Consider the following 19,863-nt stretch of genomic DNA (forward strand, 5'->3'; position numbering starts at 1 on the left):
TATTGGACCATGATTATAGTATCTCTGCATCTAGCAATGTAGATAAAAGGTACAGAAAGAGATGTATAAGAGATATACTATTCAGAAGAACCTCTTCTGGTTCTTTTCTAAGAGACTTCAAATCAGAAACTTCTTGCATCTACTACATGCATGGCTCTGTTGTCATAGTTAGAGTCTATGGTAAATATTACATAATTTATAAAATGAAAGTCTTCTTCCTTTAGAAAGAAATTAACATACATAATACTAGGAGATATTGGGCAGAAACTTGAGGAGGCAATATATTTGAAGTTGAAATTGTGAAGGATAAGGAACTCCATTAATTTAAAAATTCGAAAAGTAAAATCTAAATCATTTATCTTGGTATTAATTACATCTGGAGACAGTGAAGCAAGGGATTATCAGCATGAGCTGTGAAGAAATACTGCTTGGGTTCAAATCCCAGCCCTGCCTTTCACTAAGCTATGAGACTTATCAATTTAGAATTATACTACTACTTACTTTCATAAGATTCTTAGTACAAATTAAACAACAAAAATAAAGCACTTAGAACAGAGGTACAGAGTAAGTATACAATGAATACTAGCTGCAGAGATAGTAATGATGGTTATTACTATTATAAATTTTAAAATTATTAGCTTTCTTCCTAAAGTAGATGTATAAATATTATAACCTCCAAATATAAAACTTAGGGTACAAAATCAGTAACAAGGATTTATATTTTGAAGTTTTGAAATTAAAAAAAATATTTGTCTAGTGTTAAGGATAGATCTCCCTCACGACCAATGATATCCACTGACGAGGTGGCCAAATGAGATCAGGACTTCTTGGAAGAGTGCCACAATATGTGTTTCATAATTTTCTTTATTATTCCACTTTCACTTCCTTATTATATTTGTCTCCATGTACTTTGCTTGCAGATATTTTGCCAATCATGCAACATGACAGAACCCTTCTTCTAATCCTTGTAGTTTAAATAATCCAAAAGAACTTAAAATACATAAACTTTTAATATTTTGTTATTAATGGCCAAGAAAGGTCTAAATTACTTTATTAACAGCTTTGTCTGATGCCAACATTCTCACACACACACAAAAGAATTTATGAACAATAAAAATAACTATACTACCTCTGAAATAATCATGAGTTTTCACTATTAATGCCATTCTCAATAATAAAAAGAAAAGACACAGCAACAAATGTAATGGCATCATCAAAACTGGACAAGAATATAAATATCTCCTAGTTACATTCATTTGTATCCAACTAATTTAGAATGTACTATTCTGTTTCAGAATTCTTAAGTTAAAATACACAAAATAATAATTTTCTATCCATTTTTGAGATAATACTTTTAACAAATGAGGCAGATCTAAGAAAAATATATAAATAACATGGTTAATTCCAGCCTAGCAACTACAGTACATTAAAAATACAGGTATACGAATATAAAATTTATTTAATGACCAAAAAAAATCCAGCTCAGTTAAGAAATTCTCATGAACATAAAGGTTCTGGGTTTTCTTCTGGTTCTGTCACCCAGGCTGGAGTGCGGTGGCATGATCATAGCTCACTGCAACCTCAAGCTCTTGGGCTCAAGTGATCCTCCCACCTCAGCTCCCTGAGTAGCTGGGACAACAGGCGTGTGTCACCACACTCAGCTAATATTCTTATTTCTGTAGAGGCAGGGTCTCCCTATGTTGCTCAGGCTGGTCTCAAACTCCTGCGCTCAAGGATCCTCCTGCCTTGGCTCCTCCCTAATTGTAAGGATTACAGGTGTGAAACACTGTGCCTGGCCAACATAAATGATTTTTAGTGTACTCTTTAATAACTTACATAGGTCCACAGCAAATAAAGCATAGCTGCAATTAACTCGGTTCAATTAATTATGGGTTCAATACCTTTAAAAAATGCTTTTAAAGGTTTATTATTGAATCTCTTCATGCCACATTTTCAATTTTATTTAAGTTTCTATCTTACGTATACTATAGTTCTTAGGGTCCTAAATCTATGTTGTTTCTAAATAATTGTTTAATTTTTTAAAATGTATATTTCATCCATTATATTGCCTAAGAATTCTTACTGGGAAATAAAATATAGCCCTGAGAAAAGACTCAGATCAAAACAAAATACGATAGTCAATTCTTGATAGCCCAAAGCAAACTTAGGCAAATTTAGTGTTTCCTTGTACCCTTGGGCCAGTCACTGAATATCTTTCCTTATTACCTCTTTGGGTAATGAAGAACATCAATTGTGCTGTTTCTAATAAGCTTTACTACATGGAGTGAAAAAGAACCATGCCATCTGTTATTTCTACTAGAACTGGAAAGAAGTTGAAACCAACACTTGAATAAACTGTACCAAGAGGCCTGAGGAAGACTGTAGTCAGTCCCAGGCTTTAAGCAAGAAATAATTAACCTCAAACTATATGGCTGTATCTAGCCTACAGACAAAATTGTTTCTCACCATTTTGACCCTACTACTCCAGCTTCTTACTTAAAATCAGTCCCATTAAATACTTAAACATGTGAATCCTGAAGCATATAAAAATAGGATTTTTTGGTTACACTTAATTTAAAAGTTTACAATCTCTAATTCTTTTTAGGTGGTCTTAAGATATTTGGAAACTTTAACTGCATGTCATCAGCATATAAATCAATTTCACAAATGTCAAAAGAGCAACCAGAAAACAGGCAACATCTCAGATTTGTGGCTTTCTTATCCAATCACTCTCAAGTAACCAATATTAAAAAAACAAATTGACTTAGGCTAAGATAACCCTACTAAAGGGAAAGAGATAGTCATTCACTGAATTCAGATCACTAAACAATGTTTTTCACAGAAAAAGAAATGTCTACTACAGAGCTATGGCAAAGCCCAGAAATCCAAATGTTTGTCAATTTTATGGAAACTGCCTAGCAATTAGTTCAATTCTTCACTGCAATTTATTTAAGCTTTGCCACTAAGATTTAATATATAATCAAATAAATTTCCATTCAATTTTCCTCTCCTTTCCTCACCTCCAATATTCTTAGGAATGAACCATATTTATTAATTATAATAAGGTACCATTTCTCAAGCCTGGAAGCCACAGCATTGTATTTCCCAGATTTATTCAAAAGTATAATCAGATTACAATAAACTTGACATAATATATTTTAGCAGTTTATAGATACTAATATTTTCTAAATCTGAAGACTTCCTCATTTTTAAAAAGGAAAACAATTTTTTATTTTTTTTCCTTGTAATTAAGGTTGGTTCTCACTCAAAAAAGGAAAACAATTTTCTTCCTGTTAATTTGTCGAGTCAGTAGCAAAAATAAAGTCTAGCATTTACTGAACGCACATTATCTGCAATGCACTGTGTAATAAACTTAACAGCCACTACAGCTTTAAAGATATTCCATAATCTCAGAATATCTAAAAACATTGGTAAACCTCATGTAAGAAAAAAAAAAGGCATATAAAAGGAAGGAACTCACAACCTTTCCTACTGATTTAACAATACATTTTTGTTTTGATTAAGATTCTCCATTATAAATAATGTCTATCCCCATAAAATCCAATACTGAGATTACAGGGTAAAATCAAATCCCAAATGTACTGCAAAAAGATGTATATTTGATTATAATGCTACATGATGTCATGCATCCAGGAGAACTGAAGCATTATGGTCTCTTAGGGATAAAACTGCCTCTTGGTCATAGATTTAGGTGACACAGCATGTGATCCATTGTCTCTAAACAAAAAATGTGTGCAGCTGCATTTTCTAGTCAAGGGGGATGGGAGTGCAGAATACAAAAGGGTCAAAGATCTGTCTCGTGGAGAAATTGCTTCTCAAATGAGAGTAAAAAATGAAATAAAAGTGAGTGGGGGGAAACCTTTCTCCAACTCATACTAAAAGCAGATACCCTTAAAACTAAAACAAAATAAAAAAAATATGTGTGACAACCTTCCACTGAATTCACTTTTCTCCTATACTAACTTGCCCAGATTCAATTTGTAAACCATGTGTTTAGATGCCACTTCTATTTAAATATTAATAATTTTCTGTCAATTGTACATAGTATATAGACTTTCTCTACACAATGTTGCAGTATTTGTCTCAAAAAGAAAAGTGTAGTCATTCGTCCCTTTCTTGGGGAAGTTAAAATGAACCAATAACCTACAAACCTGATATTTTCTGCATAAAGACCAAATACATTAAAATGAGTCCCTAGCACATAATCCTCCTCCCTTTCACAGAAACACCGATTTCAAAAAGCAGTACCACAAAAGATTTAAATTGAGTGAAAACTGTTTTAAGAAAAATGGTTATTTTTAATAAATGTTAAAAAAATTGGTGACTAAATAATTCATAAACTTCTATTATCTCAAACATAGCGCTTACATACCCTACACGTTACTAAATATGACAAAAAAGAACCACTACTAGCTCTTAGAGTAAATCTGACTTAGAAAACCCATCTACTTAAACTTCAGGATTGCTATCAATGCCACATCTAAACACAACTAAGTTAAAAGCAGAAAAAAACTGACAGCACAGAAATCAAAGAACAAAAATATAAGGATAAAAATATACTTACCATCTAGAATCAGAAGTAATATCACCTGTACTATAAGTCATACAGTGACCAATTATTAGCCAACCAGCACTTTGGTTTTTTGACAGACTTGTACAGTCAGCCCTCTCCATCTGTGGGTTCTGTATCCATGGATTCAACCAACTGCACATCAGAAATATTTGGGGGGAAAAAAAGGTTGGTTGTATCTGTAACGAACAGATATAGACTTTTTTTTCTTGTCATTATTCCCTAAACGATACAGTATAACAACTATTTATGTAGGATTTACATTGTATTAGGTATTATAAGTAATCCAGAGACTTAAAGTACAGTATATGGAAGGAAGTGGGTAGGTTATATGCAAATACTACACCAAGTAATACAAGAAACTTGAGCATCTGTGGATTTTGCTATCTTCAGGAGGTCCCAGAATCAATCCCCCATGATATCAAGGGATGACTATATTGACTTGAAAAACAACACTGAAAGGAACAAAGTTATAGAAACCTAAAAAGTCAACAGATCTAATGTCCTAAAGGACAAATTTGATTGGCATTTGAATACAAACAAGCAGTCTTGTCATCAAAATTTGTTTATGTATAATATTTCAATGCCTTGAATATATGTCATAGTCATGCAGTAAATCATCTATAGCCAATTGAATTGCTCCACTGAAAAGAAGCATCTTTTAAAAGTATATTCGTGATCAGAAATAAATCTAATAAATGCAGACAATATCTTACTAACAGCCCTAATGTCAAATTTGGAAAGCAAGAGTAAAACTTAGGACTCTATACTGATTGGTTTAATATATTGATTTTATATGTAATTCTAAAAGCAAAAATATAATTAACACAAAATTAAGTTGATTTTAAATAGGGTTACATTAACCTCATATGTACCCTGACTTAAAAATATATTTATGCTAAAAAATTATTAAAGATATTCATGTTATTAAAGACTATCTCCAGCTGGGCACGGTGGCTCACACCTGTAATACCAGCACAGCACTTCGGGAGGCCAAGGCAGGTGGATCACCTGAGGTGGGGAGTTTGAGACCAGCCTGACCAACATGAGAAACCATGTCTCTACTAAAAATACAAAATTAGGTGTGGTGGCGCATGCCTGTAATCCCAGCTACTTGGGAGGCTGAGGCAGGAGAATTGCTTGAATCCAGCAGGCAGAGTTTGCGGTGAGCCAAGATCGCGCCATTGCACTCTAGCCTGGGCAACAAGAGTGAAACTCCGTCTCAAAAAAAAAAAAAAAGACTATATCCAGATCATTTTAGAAAGTAATACTTTCTAAAATAAATGTTTCTAAATAAACTTAAATGGAATATAACCTAAATTCTAAAAAGCCATTATCAACTGCAGCTACATATAGCTAAGTAGTCTAGTGGTCACTACTAGCAGACATGGTTAGCAAGTGAGTGGATGTTAGTTCTATTTGCTACTATAAATACTGGAAAAGAAAATGACTATTTTTTTTTTCTTTTTGGAGACAGATTAATGTTTGCAGTATTTTGTTTTGCTTTTTTTTTTTTTTTTTTTTTTTAAACCTGTTGAGTTTGAGATGTTTGTGAGATATCCAAGTAGGACAGGCATTTGGGATATACATGATCTAAAGTTCAGGAAAGAGGTCTGGTCTGGAGATAACTTTTGGAGTCATTAAATCTGAAATATCTCTCAAATCTGTCCACTTTTCTCCATTTTCACTGTCACAACTATACCCTAGGTCAACATTATCTTTCATCCAGACCACTGCAAAGGTAGTATAGGTTGAATACTCACTCCTTATCAGAAATTCTTGAGACCAGAATGCTTTGGATTTGGGATTTTTGGGGACTTTGGAATATTTATTTGTATATATATGATGAGATACTTTACAGATGAGACCTAAGTCCAAACATAATATTCATTTGTTTCATATATATCTTATGCAAACAGCCTGAAGGTAATTTTATTTTTCCCTTAGAGATGCTGAATAAACCATGTGTTGGTTTGAATAAACCATGCACCTGCATTTTGACTACAAACCATCACATTAGGTCAGGGATGGAATCTTCCACTTGTGGCATCATGTTGGCACTCAAAAAACTTCAGATTTTGGAGCATTTCAGATTTTGGGTTTTTGCATTAGTGATGCTCAACCAGTATACATGAATGGAAACCCCTATGGTGTGTTCTGCACAACCACACACAGTAGCTCCTACAGTATCTTCCTAAATTAAGTCTCCCTACACTTATGCCAGACTCTCTCTTAATTTGTTATCTGTAATATAGCTAATGTAATACTGCAGAATGCAAATCTAGCAATGTCCCTTTCCTGCTTAATCCATCATGGGGACCCTTAGGTCAAAATCCTTAACCTTGTATACAAGACCCTGCTTATTTTAACCATGCTCTAACCTTTCAGGACACATTTTTTGCCACCCTTTTCCTTGTTCTTTTCATTTCATATATCTGAATAGACCATGCTTTCTCCTCTCTCAGAGCCTATACACATCCTACTCCTGCCTGGAACACTCTTCATTCCACCTAACCCTGGCTAACTGCTATTTATTACTCGCACCTCAGCTTGGAAATCTTGGGAGAAGAAGGCCGGGCACGGTGGCTCATGTCTGTAATCCCAGCAATCTGGGAAGCCAAGGCAGGCAGATCATTTGAGGCCAGAAGTTTGAGACTGGCCTGGCCAATATGGCAAAAACCCCATCTATACTAAAAATACAAATATTAGCTGGGCATGGTGGTGTGTGCCTCTAATCCCAGCTAGTTGGGAGGCTGAGGCATGAGAATCATCTGAACCTGGGAGACACAGGTTGCAGTGAGCCAAAATCGCGCCACTGCACTCCAGCATGGGTGACAGGGGAAGACTCCGTCTCAAAAAAAAAGAAATCTTGGGGGAAGAATTCTCTAAAATCCCAGAGTATGGAGGAGCCCCAGTTCTACTCTCCCACAGTGCTCTTTTTGATAACAATTGCCACACCTGAGATGGTTTAATACATATCTTTCTTGACTAACTGAAAGCTTGATAAGGGCAGAGCTAGTTGTCTGTTTTGTTTATTGCTCAAATATTTGTTGTCCGGCAAATCTTGGCTCTAGTTCTGCTAGTACGTAATTTTGTCATCTGTAAAATGAGATGTTAGACTTTATAATAATAATATAAATTCTAATCAAAACTGAAATTCAAATATTACTAGCTTTCCTATAGATACATACACGTGAGATCTACATTTCCCCTCTGTATCTATTCCACATACACTCACGTTATATTCCATACATATTTACAGATATATGTGTACATTACAAATACATACACACAGAGAATGAAAGAGCTAGTACTTTCATAAATTAAAAAAAACTCATTGAATGCTTATTGGTAACAGGTATTGTTGTAAATACTTTACTAGTATTAACTCTTTTAATCTTACTCATAACAACCCTATCAAGTAGTTGCCATTATTAGTGTCTATTTTATATGCAGAAACACATACAGAGAAAGATTAAACAGTGTGCTCCAAACTGGAAGTACGGCTCTAGAGTTCACACTATTCACTACTACACTAGCCTGACATCCTGCCTAGATTGCTTTATAAGTACCAAAGACCAAAAACAAACAAACAAGCAAAAATCAATATATGATTCAGTATCTACATCCTCAAGCTAATGCTTCTGTATTAGAAGTCAGTCCAAACTATACTAATCCTGTTCAAATACATTTCTCTACATGCTTGCTTTTGATATTCTAACAACTGGATTGTCTACCTTCCCTATCATCATTCAGTCAAACCCTAATATTTAAGGCCTAGTAACAACTCCTCCACATAATTCCCACCCCCAGCTTTTTTCTGTTAAGAGTCTTTAAATCTCTCCGTGTTCCAACTGCATTTACATTTCTTCTTTTTACTGTAATTATTTATGTTAAGAGAGCAAAAGAAACAATAGACATGAGATCACTTCATAAACACTAAAGTTATTTTATAAGATACTTAATACACACCAAGTCAAAAGTATTGTTAACCAAAGAAAGAAAATAGAAAACAATGGACTCAATATCCCTAAACAGAGTACTTCAAAAGCAAGCACAACCTGGCTCTAACTTGCTGCCAATTTGAATAGAAAGGGAAAATTATACCCAAACCATACCACATCATTAAGTTTTGTTTTAACTAATCAAAGAAGCCATTTTAATCAAACTACATGAAACAAAAAAAAAAAAAATTGAAGGATGAAATATGATATTCATTCAAATATTTACTGATCCAGGCACTTTGGGAGGCCAAGGCAGGCAAATCGCTTGAGGTCAGGAGTTCAAGATCTGGCCAAAATGGCAAAACCCGTCTCTACTAAAAATACAAAAATTAGCCAGGCAAGGTGGTGGGTGCCTGTAATCCCAGCTACTTGGGAGGCTGAGGCAGGAGACTCGCTTGAACCCAGGAGGAGGAGGTTGCAGTAAGCAAGACCGTGCCACTGTACTCCAGCCTGGCTGACAGAGTGAAACTCTGTCGCAAAAATAAATAAATAAATAAAAAATTACTGAGCAATTTATCATTCACATACAGAATACTATACATTATACTATGTTTTCCGTTCTATTTTGTGATCTTTTCACTTTCTAAATTTCAGGTCTCTACTTAAGAGATAGTTCATGATATCTGACAATAGTATAGCAAAAGAAAACTTTTAAAATATGGTTTTAATTCCATCTGAACAGTATTTCAAAGCAGTAATTGAAGGAAGTCAACAGTAAATTAATTTGTATAAAAAGCACTACTAAATTTGATAGCCATATGCAAAAGAATGAAACTGGACCCATCTCTCACCACATAGAAAAATTAGCTATAGAAAAGACTTAAATGTAAGACCTCAAACTATACTATAAAAATCCTAGAAGCAAACCTAGGAAAAACTCTTCTGAACATTGGCCTAAACAAAGAATTTATGACTAAGAACTCAAAAGCAACTGCAACAAAACCAAAAACAGACAAATGAGACTTAATCTGCTAAAAAGCTTCTGCACAGCAAAAGAAATAATCAATAAAGAGACAACCCACAGAATGGGAGAAAATATTAGCAAACTATACATGTGACAAAGGACTAATATCCAGAACCTACAAGACACTCAACAAGAAAAACACAACTTTATCAAAAAGCAGGCAAAGGGCATGATCAGTTACTTTTCAAGACATAAAGCAGTCAACAAACATGAAAAACATGCTCAACATCACTAATCATCAGAGAAATGCAAATTAAAACTACTATGAGATACCATCTTCCACCAGTCAGAAAAGCTATTTATCAAAAAGACAAAAAATAACAAAGCTGGCAAGGATGTGGAGAAAGGGGGAATGAGCATATACTGTTGGTGGGAATGTAAAGTAATACAGCCATTACAAAAAACCGTATAGAGGTTCCTCAAAAACTAAAATCAGAACTACCATGATGTTTCCGGTAACAGAGAATTCTAATTACCTTAATTTGATCATTATATGTTGTACTAAAATATCACATGTACCCTGAAAAATATATCAATTATAAAAAAGAAAAAAACACAATATTTTTAAAATATTGATATACCAATAATAAACCTCCATTATGACTAAAGTCCACCTCATCCAATCCCTACACTTTGGGGAAAATAAGTTCCTACTCTGTGTTCTCATAATACCCTTTAATGTATGTTTAGAAGAATATGTCTCATAATGCAATTATTTACTTACATGCATCTTATTCCTAGCACAGTATAAATGAAAGCATTCATACTTTCAAGAGATTGAATCCCAAAGTTACAACTAAAAAAAAACAGAGAATAAAATAACATCTCTATAAACAATAAAAGCAAGTCTGAAAGAGATACTCATAGAAGAGATAAAAATGAACTCCTATTTCAAAGCAAACTTAAAAAAAATTATATGAGAAATACATATATCAGATATACATAGTATTATATATATATCAAATATATCAGAATTAGAAAAGCTCAGAAGAAATGAGGTGCTCAAGAAAGAATTTAAAATAAAAGAGAAAAAATCATTTCAGAAACGAAGACTTAAAGGATTACGAGAAAAAATGTATTGTATAAAATCTTAGAGAAACAGAAGGTGTAAAGAAAGAAAGCTTAATAAAAAATAAAAAAAGGAGGGGGGAGTGCAAGAATCTGCATGAGTGTGAACATGAGCAAGAAAGCAGGCTTAACTATAGCATCTAGGGATACATACTTGAATAATAAAACCAAAAACGTAATTCATTTTCAGAAAAACCAGGACAGTGGTTACTTTTTAAAGGACAGGGTTACACAGGTGCTAGCCTTATAATTCACTAAGTTACACATTTGTTTAGTGTGGTTTTCTGCATTTGTTTCACTTTATAATTACAAAAAAAAAAAAAGAATTTAGGAAAATAAACTGCTGCTGACATTAATTTAAAACTACCTCTAGTCCAGGCACAGCAGCTCACACCTGTAATACAGGCACTTTGGGAGACCGAGGTAGGCAGATCACCTGAGGTCAGGAGTTCGAGACCAGCCTGGCCAACATGGTGAAACCCATCTCTACTAAAAATATGAAAAAATTAGCCAGGCGTGGTAGCTCATTCCTGTAGTCCCAGCTACTCCCAAGGCTGAGGCAGAATTGCTTGAACCCCAGAGGCGGAGATTGCAGTGAGCCGAGATCACGCCACTGCACTCCAGGACGGGCAACAAAGCAAGACTCCGTCTCAAAATAAAAAAGGAACTTACTTGCTATTATAATTATGTATAATTATTTGCTTACAGTTCTATCTCAGCCACTAGACCTATAGTTCTCAAACTTTCAATGTTATCCCACAATAAGAAATGTATTTTTTTCATGGAGACCCACAATATACATACATATATAACTAAAACAAAAATTTCATGAAATAATACTTTTACCCTTACCATATATAATGTACTAAAATTTATTTAGATTGTTTTTTAATAAAAGCTGGTCACAATTTCATGAAACAATACTTCTACCCTTACCACATAAAATGTATCAAAATTTTTTTAGATTGTTTTTTAAGAAAAGCTGGTCACAATTTTCCACCCCAATTCAGTCACCCATTTAAGAAATACTACACTAGAGTCTAAATCCTTGTTGGCAGAACTCAATACATTCATTTGTATGCTCTAGTACAGACCATAACATGTAGTGGACATTTAAATGTTTAAATGAATGAATAAATATAGTAGATGCTGTACTAGAGAACTGAAATGGTATCTTCATTGCTTTGGGGCAAGTTAAAAAAAAAAAAAAGAGAAACGTGAAACAGAAAGGCTCTCAAGTCAAATTGACGGACCAGCCACCAACATACTTATGCAATCTCTGACAAATGACCTAACCTCCTTGAGTCCCAGGGAATAATACCACTTACTTAACTTGCTAAAACAATAAAGTACCAACATTCCTGCCACAGAGTAAGCATTCTATAAATATTAGTTTCTCTCCCTACCTTGAATTCTTCCCTACTCCTTCTTAGGAACAGATCAAGATGTAAGCATCTCATCCTAACAAATACTCATTTTTTTAAAGACTTCAGATTGTAATACAAAGATTAATGATTTTTTTCAAGTCTGAGAGATTTGGGTAAATACCCAGTATTGCATTTACACGATTTCTCATTATCTGTTTATGAGAATATGACACTCCTTACAGCATTATTGATAATTAAATTATGGCCAGGTGTAGTGGTTCATACTTGTAATTCCAGCACTTTGGGAGGTTGAGGTGGGCAGATCACTTGAGGTCAGGAGTTCAAGACCAGCCTGGCCAACATGGTGAAACCTCATCTCTACTAAAAATACAAAAATTAGCCAGGCACGGTGGTGTATGCCTGTAGTCCCAGCTACTCGGGAGGTTGAGGCTGGAGAATTGCTTGAACCCGGGAGGCGTTCAAGCCGAGATGGAGCCACTCACTGCACTCCAACATGGGCAACAGAGCACAACTCCATCTCAAAAAAAAATTAAATTATATACTCATGTGTCTAGTATAACCATGCCAGTACACAGCAGACACAATAAAGACTGCAGTTGTTGCTATGATTATTAATAATCATTGTTCAATCAGCATAGAAAGAGGTAGTATTTAAACTGAATTTTTAAGGATGGAAGGGTTGGACAAAGGCATGGTGCAGTTAAAAGGATCAGTAAAATCTTAATTATAAGAAATCTCTTCTCTTTTTTTTCCTATTTCCTCTTGTAAGGAAAAGAAAAAAACTACAAGGATGTAAATGTGTCAATTTCCACAATTCTCTATCTCCAAAGTTATATACAAAACTCAGAATAACCACACTAACCCAGTATCAATGCAAAATTTGAATGTAAATATTGGCCCGATGAGGTGGCTCATGCTTAAAATCCCAGCGCTTTGGGAGGCTGAGGTAGGAGGATCCCTTGAACCCAGGAGTTTGAGAAGAGCCTGGGCAACATAGTCAGATCTCCCCTCTACAAAAAAAAAAAAAAAAAGAAAAATTAAAAAATTAGCCAGGGGTGGTGGAGCATCCCTGTGGTCCCAGCTACTTGGTAGGTGAGGCAGGAGGTAACTTGAGCCTAAGAGGTGGAAGTTGCAGTGCACTGTGATTGTACCACTGCACTCCAGCAGGGTTGGGGAGTGTGACCCTGCCTCAAAAAAAAAAAAAGATTTTAAATATATAAAAATTCTGTTCAATGGGCTATACAATTTAAAGTGTATTAATGACATATTTTAGAAAGAATTTCAATTAAGAGTTCAACGTAAGAGTGTTTTGTAGTTAACCCAGTTTACCAGAAAAATATTAACTGGAATCTTTACTTAATAAGTCTTTAATAAAATTTTATTCTCCAATAAAATTGGTATTATTTGGTTAAAAACATTCCCAAAAACATTTCCAATGTTAGGATGGCAGCACTGTTCTACTTTTCTATTAAATATACAGTAAATTCCCTCCAAAAACGTTTATTATCACTTTGAAAACTTTGGTTAATGTTTTTTATTTCCTCAGCCTCATTTTCTTTTTCCATAAATAAATAAGCATGGCTTCTCATAGAGAGACCAGGGTCCCTGTTGTTTTCCCCATGTGTTTTCTCCAACACACCTTTCAAAAAACTTCTCATAAAAAAAAAAAAAAAAAGCTTTTGAGTAGCAGAAGCACCAATACCTGTAAAAATACTAGCAAGAAGGCAAGAATTTTCTTCTAACACCTGTAAACATTTTTAAGATAGGAAGATAGTTAATAGTAATTAAACTATCCCAGTCATTTAACAGTAATATATCTACTTGGGAAGAATCAAAGTAATTTTCCATTATCTGTGCTGGGAGCAAAGAGATGTCTATTTTTATGGTACGTCTATTTAACCTTTATGCTAATAGCATATATTCTAAATGTTTACTCAAGAGCTTTTATTATTTAGCCTTTTAGGGCTTTAGTAATTTTATGTTTATAAACTGTCAACGAAATCAGGACCTAGTAGATATATCCTATGTGATATTTAAATCAGGCAGGCTCCAGAAGAAGAGAAATGTCTCTCTTGCTCACCACTGTATTCTTAGCAACTACATACAATAGATACTAAATAAATATCTGTCCAACTTTAAATATTCGTTTATAGAAAGGAAAATTAGGTTGAGGGAAATTAAAAAATACATGAATCAAAATTAGGTTAAGGCTTTTGAGTATGGCACGTACTTAGCGACTTGCTTCCAAAAGAGTAGATTGGAAGGAGGCAGGAAAGTGGGCGAAACTCCACAAAGACCTCAACCATGTGATCAAGGTAATTATCATCAGTTTTATCATGTTGTTAGTTTGTATCATTGATATGATGTGATGAGGTTGGCACTTCATCTCTGTTATCTTCCTCCCTAAAACTCATAATCCCAGTCTAATCATCAGAAAAATACCAGATAAATCTCAATTGAGGGATATTCTATAAAATGTCTGACAAGTACTTCTTAAAACTGTCATAGTCATCAAAACAAAGAAAAGTCACAGAAAGTGAAATTCTGGAACAACAAAAAAAGACATTAGGGAAAAATTAGTGAAATTGGAATAAAGTATGTAGTCTAGTTAATACTACTGTAACAATTTTGTTTCCTTAATTGTGACAAATGTACCATTGCAATGTAGGAAATTGAACAGGAGAAACTGGGTGAGGTATACTCTGTCTACTAGCTTGCAACTTTTCTGTAACTATAAAACTATTCTAAAATAAAAAGTTTATTTAAATAGAAAAGTTAGGGTAAGGGAAATAAAGTATATATGAATCAAAATCCCTTAGAAGCAAATAATAATAAACGTTCTTTTGATTCCTTTATCTTTAGTGAAAGGATAGGGATAGCATTCTCATTTATGAAATAAAATTACTAATAAAACGATACCATAAGCCAGGCGTGGTGGCTCCCGCCTATAATTCCAGCACTTTGGGAGGCTGAGGCAGGGGGACACCTGAGATCAGGAGTTGGAGACCAGCCTGGCCAACATGATGAAACTCGGTATCTACTAAAAGTACAAAAATCAGCCAGGTGTGGGCGCCTGTAATCCCAGCTACTCTGGAGGCTGAGACAGGAGAATCACTTGAATCCAGGAGGTGGAGGCTGCAGTGAGCCGAGATCGCGCCACTGCACTCCAGCAATACTATATGCATTGCACATACCTGTAGTATGAATTTTGAAGTCACATATGACCAAAGCAAAAGCTCCTTTAAATGTTAGTTTTCCAAAGCATCAATCTTTGTTCTCAACCCTTCAAAAATTCTTTTTTTGTGTGAGACGGAGTTTCGCTCCGTTGCCCACGCTGGAGTGCAGTAGCATGATCTCAGCTCACTGAAACCTCCACCTCCTAGGTTCAAGCGATTCTCCTGCCTCAGCTTCCCGAGTAGCTGGGACTACAGGCATGCCCCATGAGGCCCAGCTAATTTTTGCATTTTTGGTAGAGACAGGGTTTTGCCATGTTGGCCAGGCTGGTCTCAAACTCCTAACCTCAGGTGATCCTCCTATCTCAGCCTCCCAAAGTGCTGGGATTACAGGCACGAGTTAAGCAATCCTTTTTTCAAGAGATGAGAGCCTGGCTACATTGTCCAGGCTGGAATTGAACTCCTGATCTCAGGAGATCCTCCTGCCTTAGTCTTTAAGTATTTTATGACCTCATTTACTTTTCTTTCTCAACTAAAAATTGCTCTTAGTGGTTAGCACATATACTTATTTCTCATTTGTATTGTCTTTTCTGCCCTGAGGCCTAGATACCACTTCAATATCTTTATCTATTTTCTCTGATTGAGCACCATCGTTATGGGGTAATTAAAATTCCAATAAAATGATGTTGCTATAACTTCTCTATACAGTTCTTCTTGCGCAGATTTTAAATGGTTCATGTGGTTTAACATTCTTCAAGTAAAACTGATTCAAATAAAAACATACATTACAGAAATAATTCAAATCTATCAAAGCATTCACAAAATGAAACGATGCATTAGTAAACAAGGACTGTCCTTAAATTCAAAAATTTTCCAAACTCTCCAAAAGTTTATTTTTTATCTCCAACTCTTTGACCTTCTACTTTTATATAGTCTAAAAACTATATTTTATTCTCTTAAAATCAGTTCATGTTAACATTCATATTAACTTCACATTTTTTCAAAAAAAGCCTTAAAAAGTATACATATACACCAATCAAATCACTACTTCATCCCTAAAAAAGTATTTTCACTGGTAATGTTATTTACGTATGTTTAGATCACAATTTTTATGTAAAAAGAAAAAAAAAAACCTGAGATATTTCTAAAACTATCAAAAAGAAATCCTCCAGATAATGCAATTATTTCTGATTACATTAGAATCTCTCATTAATGGTTTTGAAATTCAAGTAATATTTTTTCCCAAAGTTGGCAAACTCCATAATGCACTATTCTACTATTCCCCATCACTCTATGATGGTACATAATGCTGAGGTTTTAAAGATGGATCATCAAAACAGCAGAGAATGGCAAAAAACGTCAGTATACACCTTAGAAGTCCCGCAAGGAAACAGAGGTAAGTCTTAAGATTCGGATGGAACAGGTACAGGCATTAATGGCTCAGCTTCCTCCTCTTCGCCATCTAAGAAAGCACCAAGATAAATGTACAAGCAAAGCGACAGCACAGTTACAAAGCCCCTGGCTACCAGAGAAACCTCAGCCCCTAGTGCCGCCAGTGCACTCTATTACACTCAGCCGACCACGTGGCTGTCACAATCAGAAAAAAGATATGAGAAACAGCTTCAACTAACCTGGAAATACTTAACCGCCCTCCTCCCCTCACCTCGGAGTTGGGGTGGAAGAAAGTCTGTGTCATTTCTTTGCACGCTAAAACTCTTTTCCCAGTAGGAAGAAAATGAAGTTCAGAGACTGCTGTAAAGAGACTTTAAAGCAGAAATCCAGTGCAAGAACACCGCGAGAGTGTGGCTGCTTCTGGCTCCTCAGCGAAGCAGACACCCCAACTCCCGAGAGCTGCGGTGGGAACAGAGGCATTTTGCAAAGGTGCAAAAGCGGGTGGAGTTAAGCAGGAGTGGAGGATGGAGCACGGAACACATGGACCTGGGCTGCTTTCCCCTAACTACCACCGTCCTGCCGGGTTCCACACAGGCTGCTGCTGCAGTGGGGCAAACTCGGAAGGCTGAAGGGCCTCTCCCACCGCAGACCTCTCACCTTGCCAGGAAAGAGAGGACTGAAAGGCAAAGGTAACCACGGCCCCAAAGGAGGCGGCGATCAGGAAGTGTCCATATTGCAGCACTGAAACATTAGCTCCCTCTCAAGACAGCCACCCTCGGAGGCCCCCAAGAGGCGGTGGAGGGGCGAGAGGATGCTGGGGTCGCCCCCCCACACACACACCCAGAACCCGCCTCTGCCCACCACAACGCCCGGCTGCCCCGGGCACCTCCCCGGGCACTACTTGGCGGGGCCCACCCAGTCCCAACTGGGGCCGGACGAGGACTCCGAGCCCGGCACGTCTCGCTCCACTTCAAGCCAGAGGAGGGGGCGTTGCAAAGGCTCCGAGGTGCTTCGGGTACTTTCCTAACAGCAGATTCCAGTCCCGAGCCGAGCCCTGAGGGTCCTCGGGACCCCCTCCACCCCTTCCCGGAGAGACGACACCCTTCGCCGCGGTTTCCGCCGCGCGACAGCCCCTCCCGGGAGGTCATTACCTCTCAGGAAAAACTCCTAACTCCTCACAAGCCACACTCCCCTCAGTTCGACATCCCCCGGAGCCCACACACCACCCGATACGCGCGCCGGGGACACCCCCGCGCCGGCGCAAATTCCTCATGGGACAAAAATGTCCGGGCGCGTCACGGGACAGCCGCCTACGCGCCCCACGCCTGGCGCGGGTCGCTCGCGCTGCCTCCGCGCCCGGGAGCTGCGCCGCGGGCTGAGGCGGGGAGCGCCGACCGCGGGCGGCGCCGACCCAGGAAGGCAGGGCTCCGCTCGGGACTCACCGTCAGCTCGGCCGACCGGCCGGGAGGCAAGGGACCGGCCAGGGAAGACACAATATGGCAGAGCACCGCAGCTGCTCCCTAAAGCTTCCAGCAGTCGCCTCCGGGAAGACGCGGCCACGAGCAGGCAGCAGCAGCTGCAGTGGCGGCTCCGGCAGCACCACATCCCCCTCCCGCTCGCTTCCTCCCCCTCCCTCCCCTTCCCCTTCCCCTTCCCCGCTGCCATGGCAACGCGGCGCCAAGGAGATTAGCCCCGCCTCTCCCTCCAGTCCCGCCTCCCGGGACCCCGAGGAAGGGGGCTCGGCCGACCGCTCCTGGTTCCCGCCCACCTCCTACCGAAGGGACGGGTCTGGGATCCGGCTGGCTGCCCGGCACGGCGGCTGGGGTGGGGGTGAAATGCAGGGTCCGGAAGGGCGGGGCTCACACGGAAAGTAGGGCGGAGGCGCTGTAGGCCGGTGTGGGTTTCGGGCTGAGCAGGGTAGGGGAAAGCGGGAAAATGGAAAGGCCTCGCCTGTCCGAGGAAGGACCTATAGGAGTGCGGCGGCGGCGCGGCGCGGCCGCTGAGTGGCCGAGGAGGCGCGGGGCGGGGCTAGGTTACCGCAGGGCAGGACGGCCCTCGCTGCCTGTGCCCCGACTGCTTAGACCGGCCTCGACACCCCAAGTTACGTGGGTTTCCGCAAGAGCCTTCCGCTATTGCCCAGGCTTTGAAAGCGCCTTAGGAACGGTAAAGCATTGCTGTGACTTAAAATAGTGTTACTCTTGCTTGACTGAAATGTTCTGTGAAAACAAGTCAGTGTGTTTGCGGTAGGGAAAAAAAGACTTAGGGATCAACCAAAATTTAGTATGCATAGCATTTACAGAAGCTGAGGACTTCACATGCATTGTCATATCCACAATAATAACATAGCCTTGCCACATGAAATACAGGAGTGCCCATTTAAACCTGAATTTCATATAATTGGAGATTTTTTTTTTTTTAAATATAAGTACATCCCGTTTGGAATATACTTCCTGTTTGTTTTGGTTTGTGTTACTAAATCTGAGAACCCTATCTAACTCATGGAAAGTTTACAGATACTGAAACTGAGGCTTAGAAGTGGAAACTTTACAGATATGGAAACTGAGACTTAGAAAAATGACCCGTCAAATGTATGAGAAGTGGCAGCACTAAGGCTCTCGTTTGCTGCGAATATGATCCTGATAATTAAATCTCTGAGTTTCTTTATCAATATCTTCAAAAACTAGAGTAGTGATACCTATCTCACAAAGGTGTTAAGTAGACTAAAAGAAAAGGTATACGAAGCCTGGATACTGACTGAGCATGTTCACTGCGTGTGCAGGCTCTGAGTAGAAGGTGAGCTGTGTATGAAACAAGCTACCTGCTGACACTAAAACAAGTCAGGCTGTGGGGCTGACAACTACAGAAGAATTATGGACATCAGAATATATTTTTAAAATGTAAACATTTGATCCCGTCATTCCACAGATGGAACGCTGCTACATTTGTATAATTTGTTTAGTCATCTACCAGTTCCATTTGTCTTTCCTTGCACTGTCCTGAAGGGCCTCACAGCTGCATTCGGAGGCCACAAGGCAAATGTACAGCATCCTTCAATTGGAGCAGGAGTTGCTGTGCCTTCTCCCTTCGAAGCAATCACTGTTGCCCACTCATGTGGACATACTGAAGGAAATTCTTGGAAGGAGGGTGTAGTAGAGAGGGAGCAGGGGAAAGAACGAAGGGAAGATTGAAAGAACCACAAAGGAGCCACAGCTTCCTCACACCTCAGTCTTGTTTTATCTCTGCCAGCCATTGTTGTGGTGGCTACTCACATAATATATCTTAA

At 38.0% G+C, this 19,863-nt stretch overlaps 1 protein-coding gene across 11 annotated transcripts in view; it reads right to left on the reverse strand.

The window, feature by feature from the left end:
* FOXN2 (forkhead box N2) overlaps positions 1-18,490 on the reverse strand; it is a 65,147-nt gene extending 46,657 nt beyond the window's left edge. For 3 of the 11 annotated variants that reach the window (XM_005575930.4, XM_045369360.2, XM_065527107.1), the window contains exons 1-2: positions 18,023-18,198; positions 4,586-4,726 (exon numbers count right to left, since the gene is read on the reverse strand). The gene's annotated coding sequence lies outside the window, so the exon portion shown is untranslated. Of the gene's footprint in view, positions 1-4,585; positions 4,771-16,558; positions 16,727-16,819; positions 18,199-18,355 lie in introns of those variants that run through there. The other 8 variants (XM_045369359.2, XM_045369361.2, XM_065527106.1 and 5 more) reach the window with 7 other exon arrangements.
* Between the last annotated feature and the right edge of the window lie 1,373 nt (positions 18,491-19,863).

Source organism: Macaca fascicularis, chromosome 13 (genome assembly GCF_037993035.2).
Source record: "Macaca fascicularis isolate 582-1 chromosome 13, T2T-MFA8v1.1".
NCBI lineage: Eukaryota > Metazoa > Chordata > Mammalia > Primates > Cercopithecidae > Macaca > Macaca fascicularis.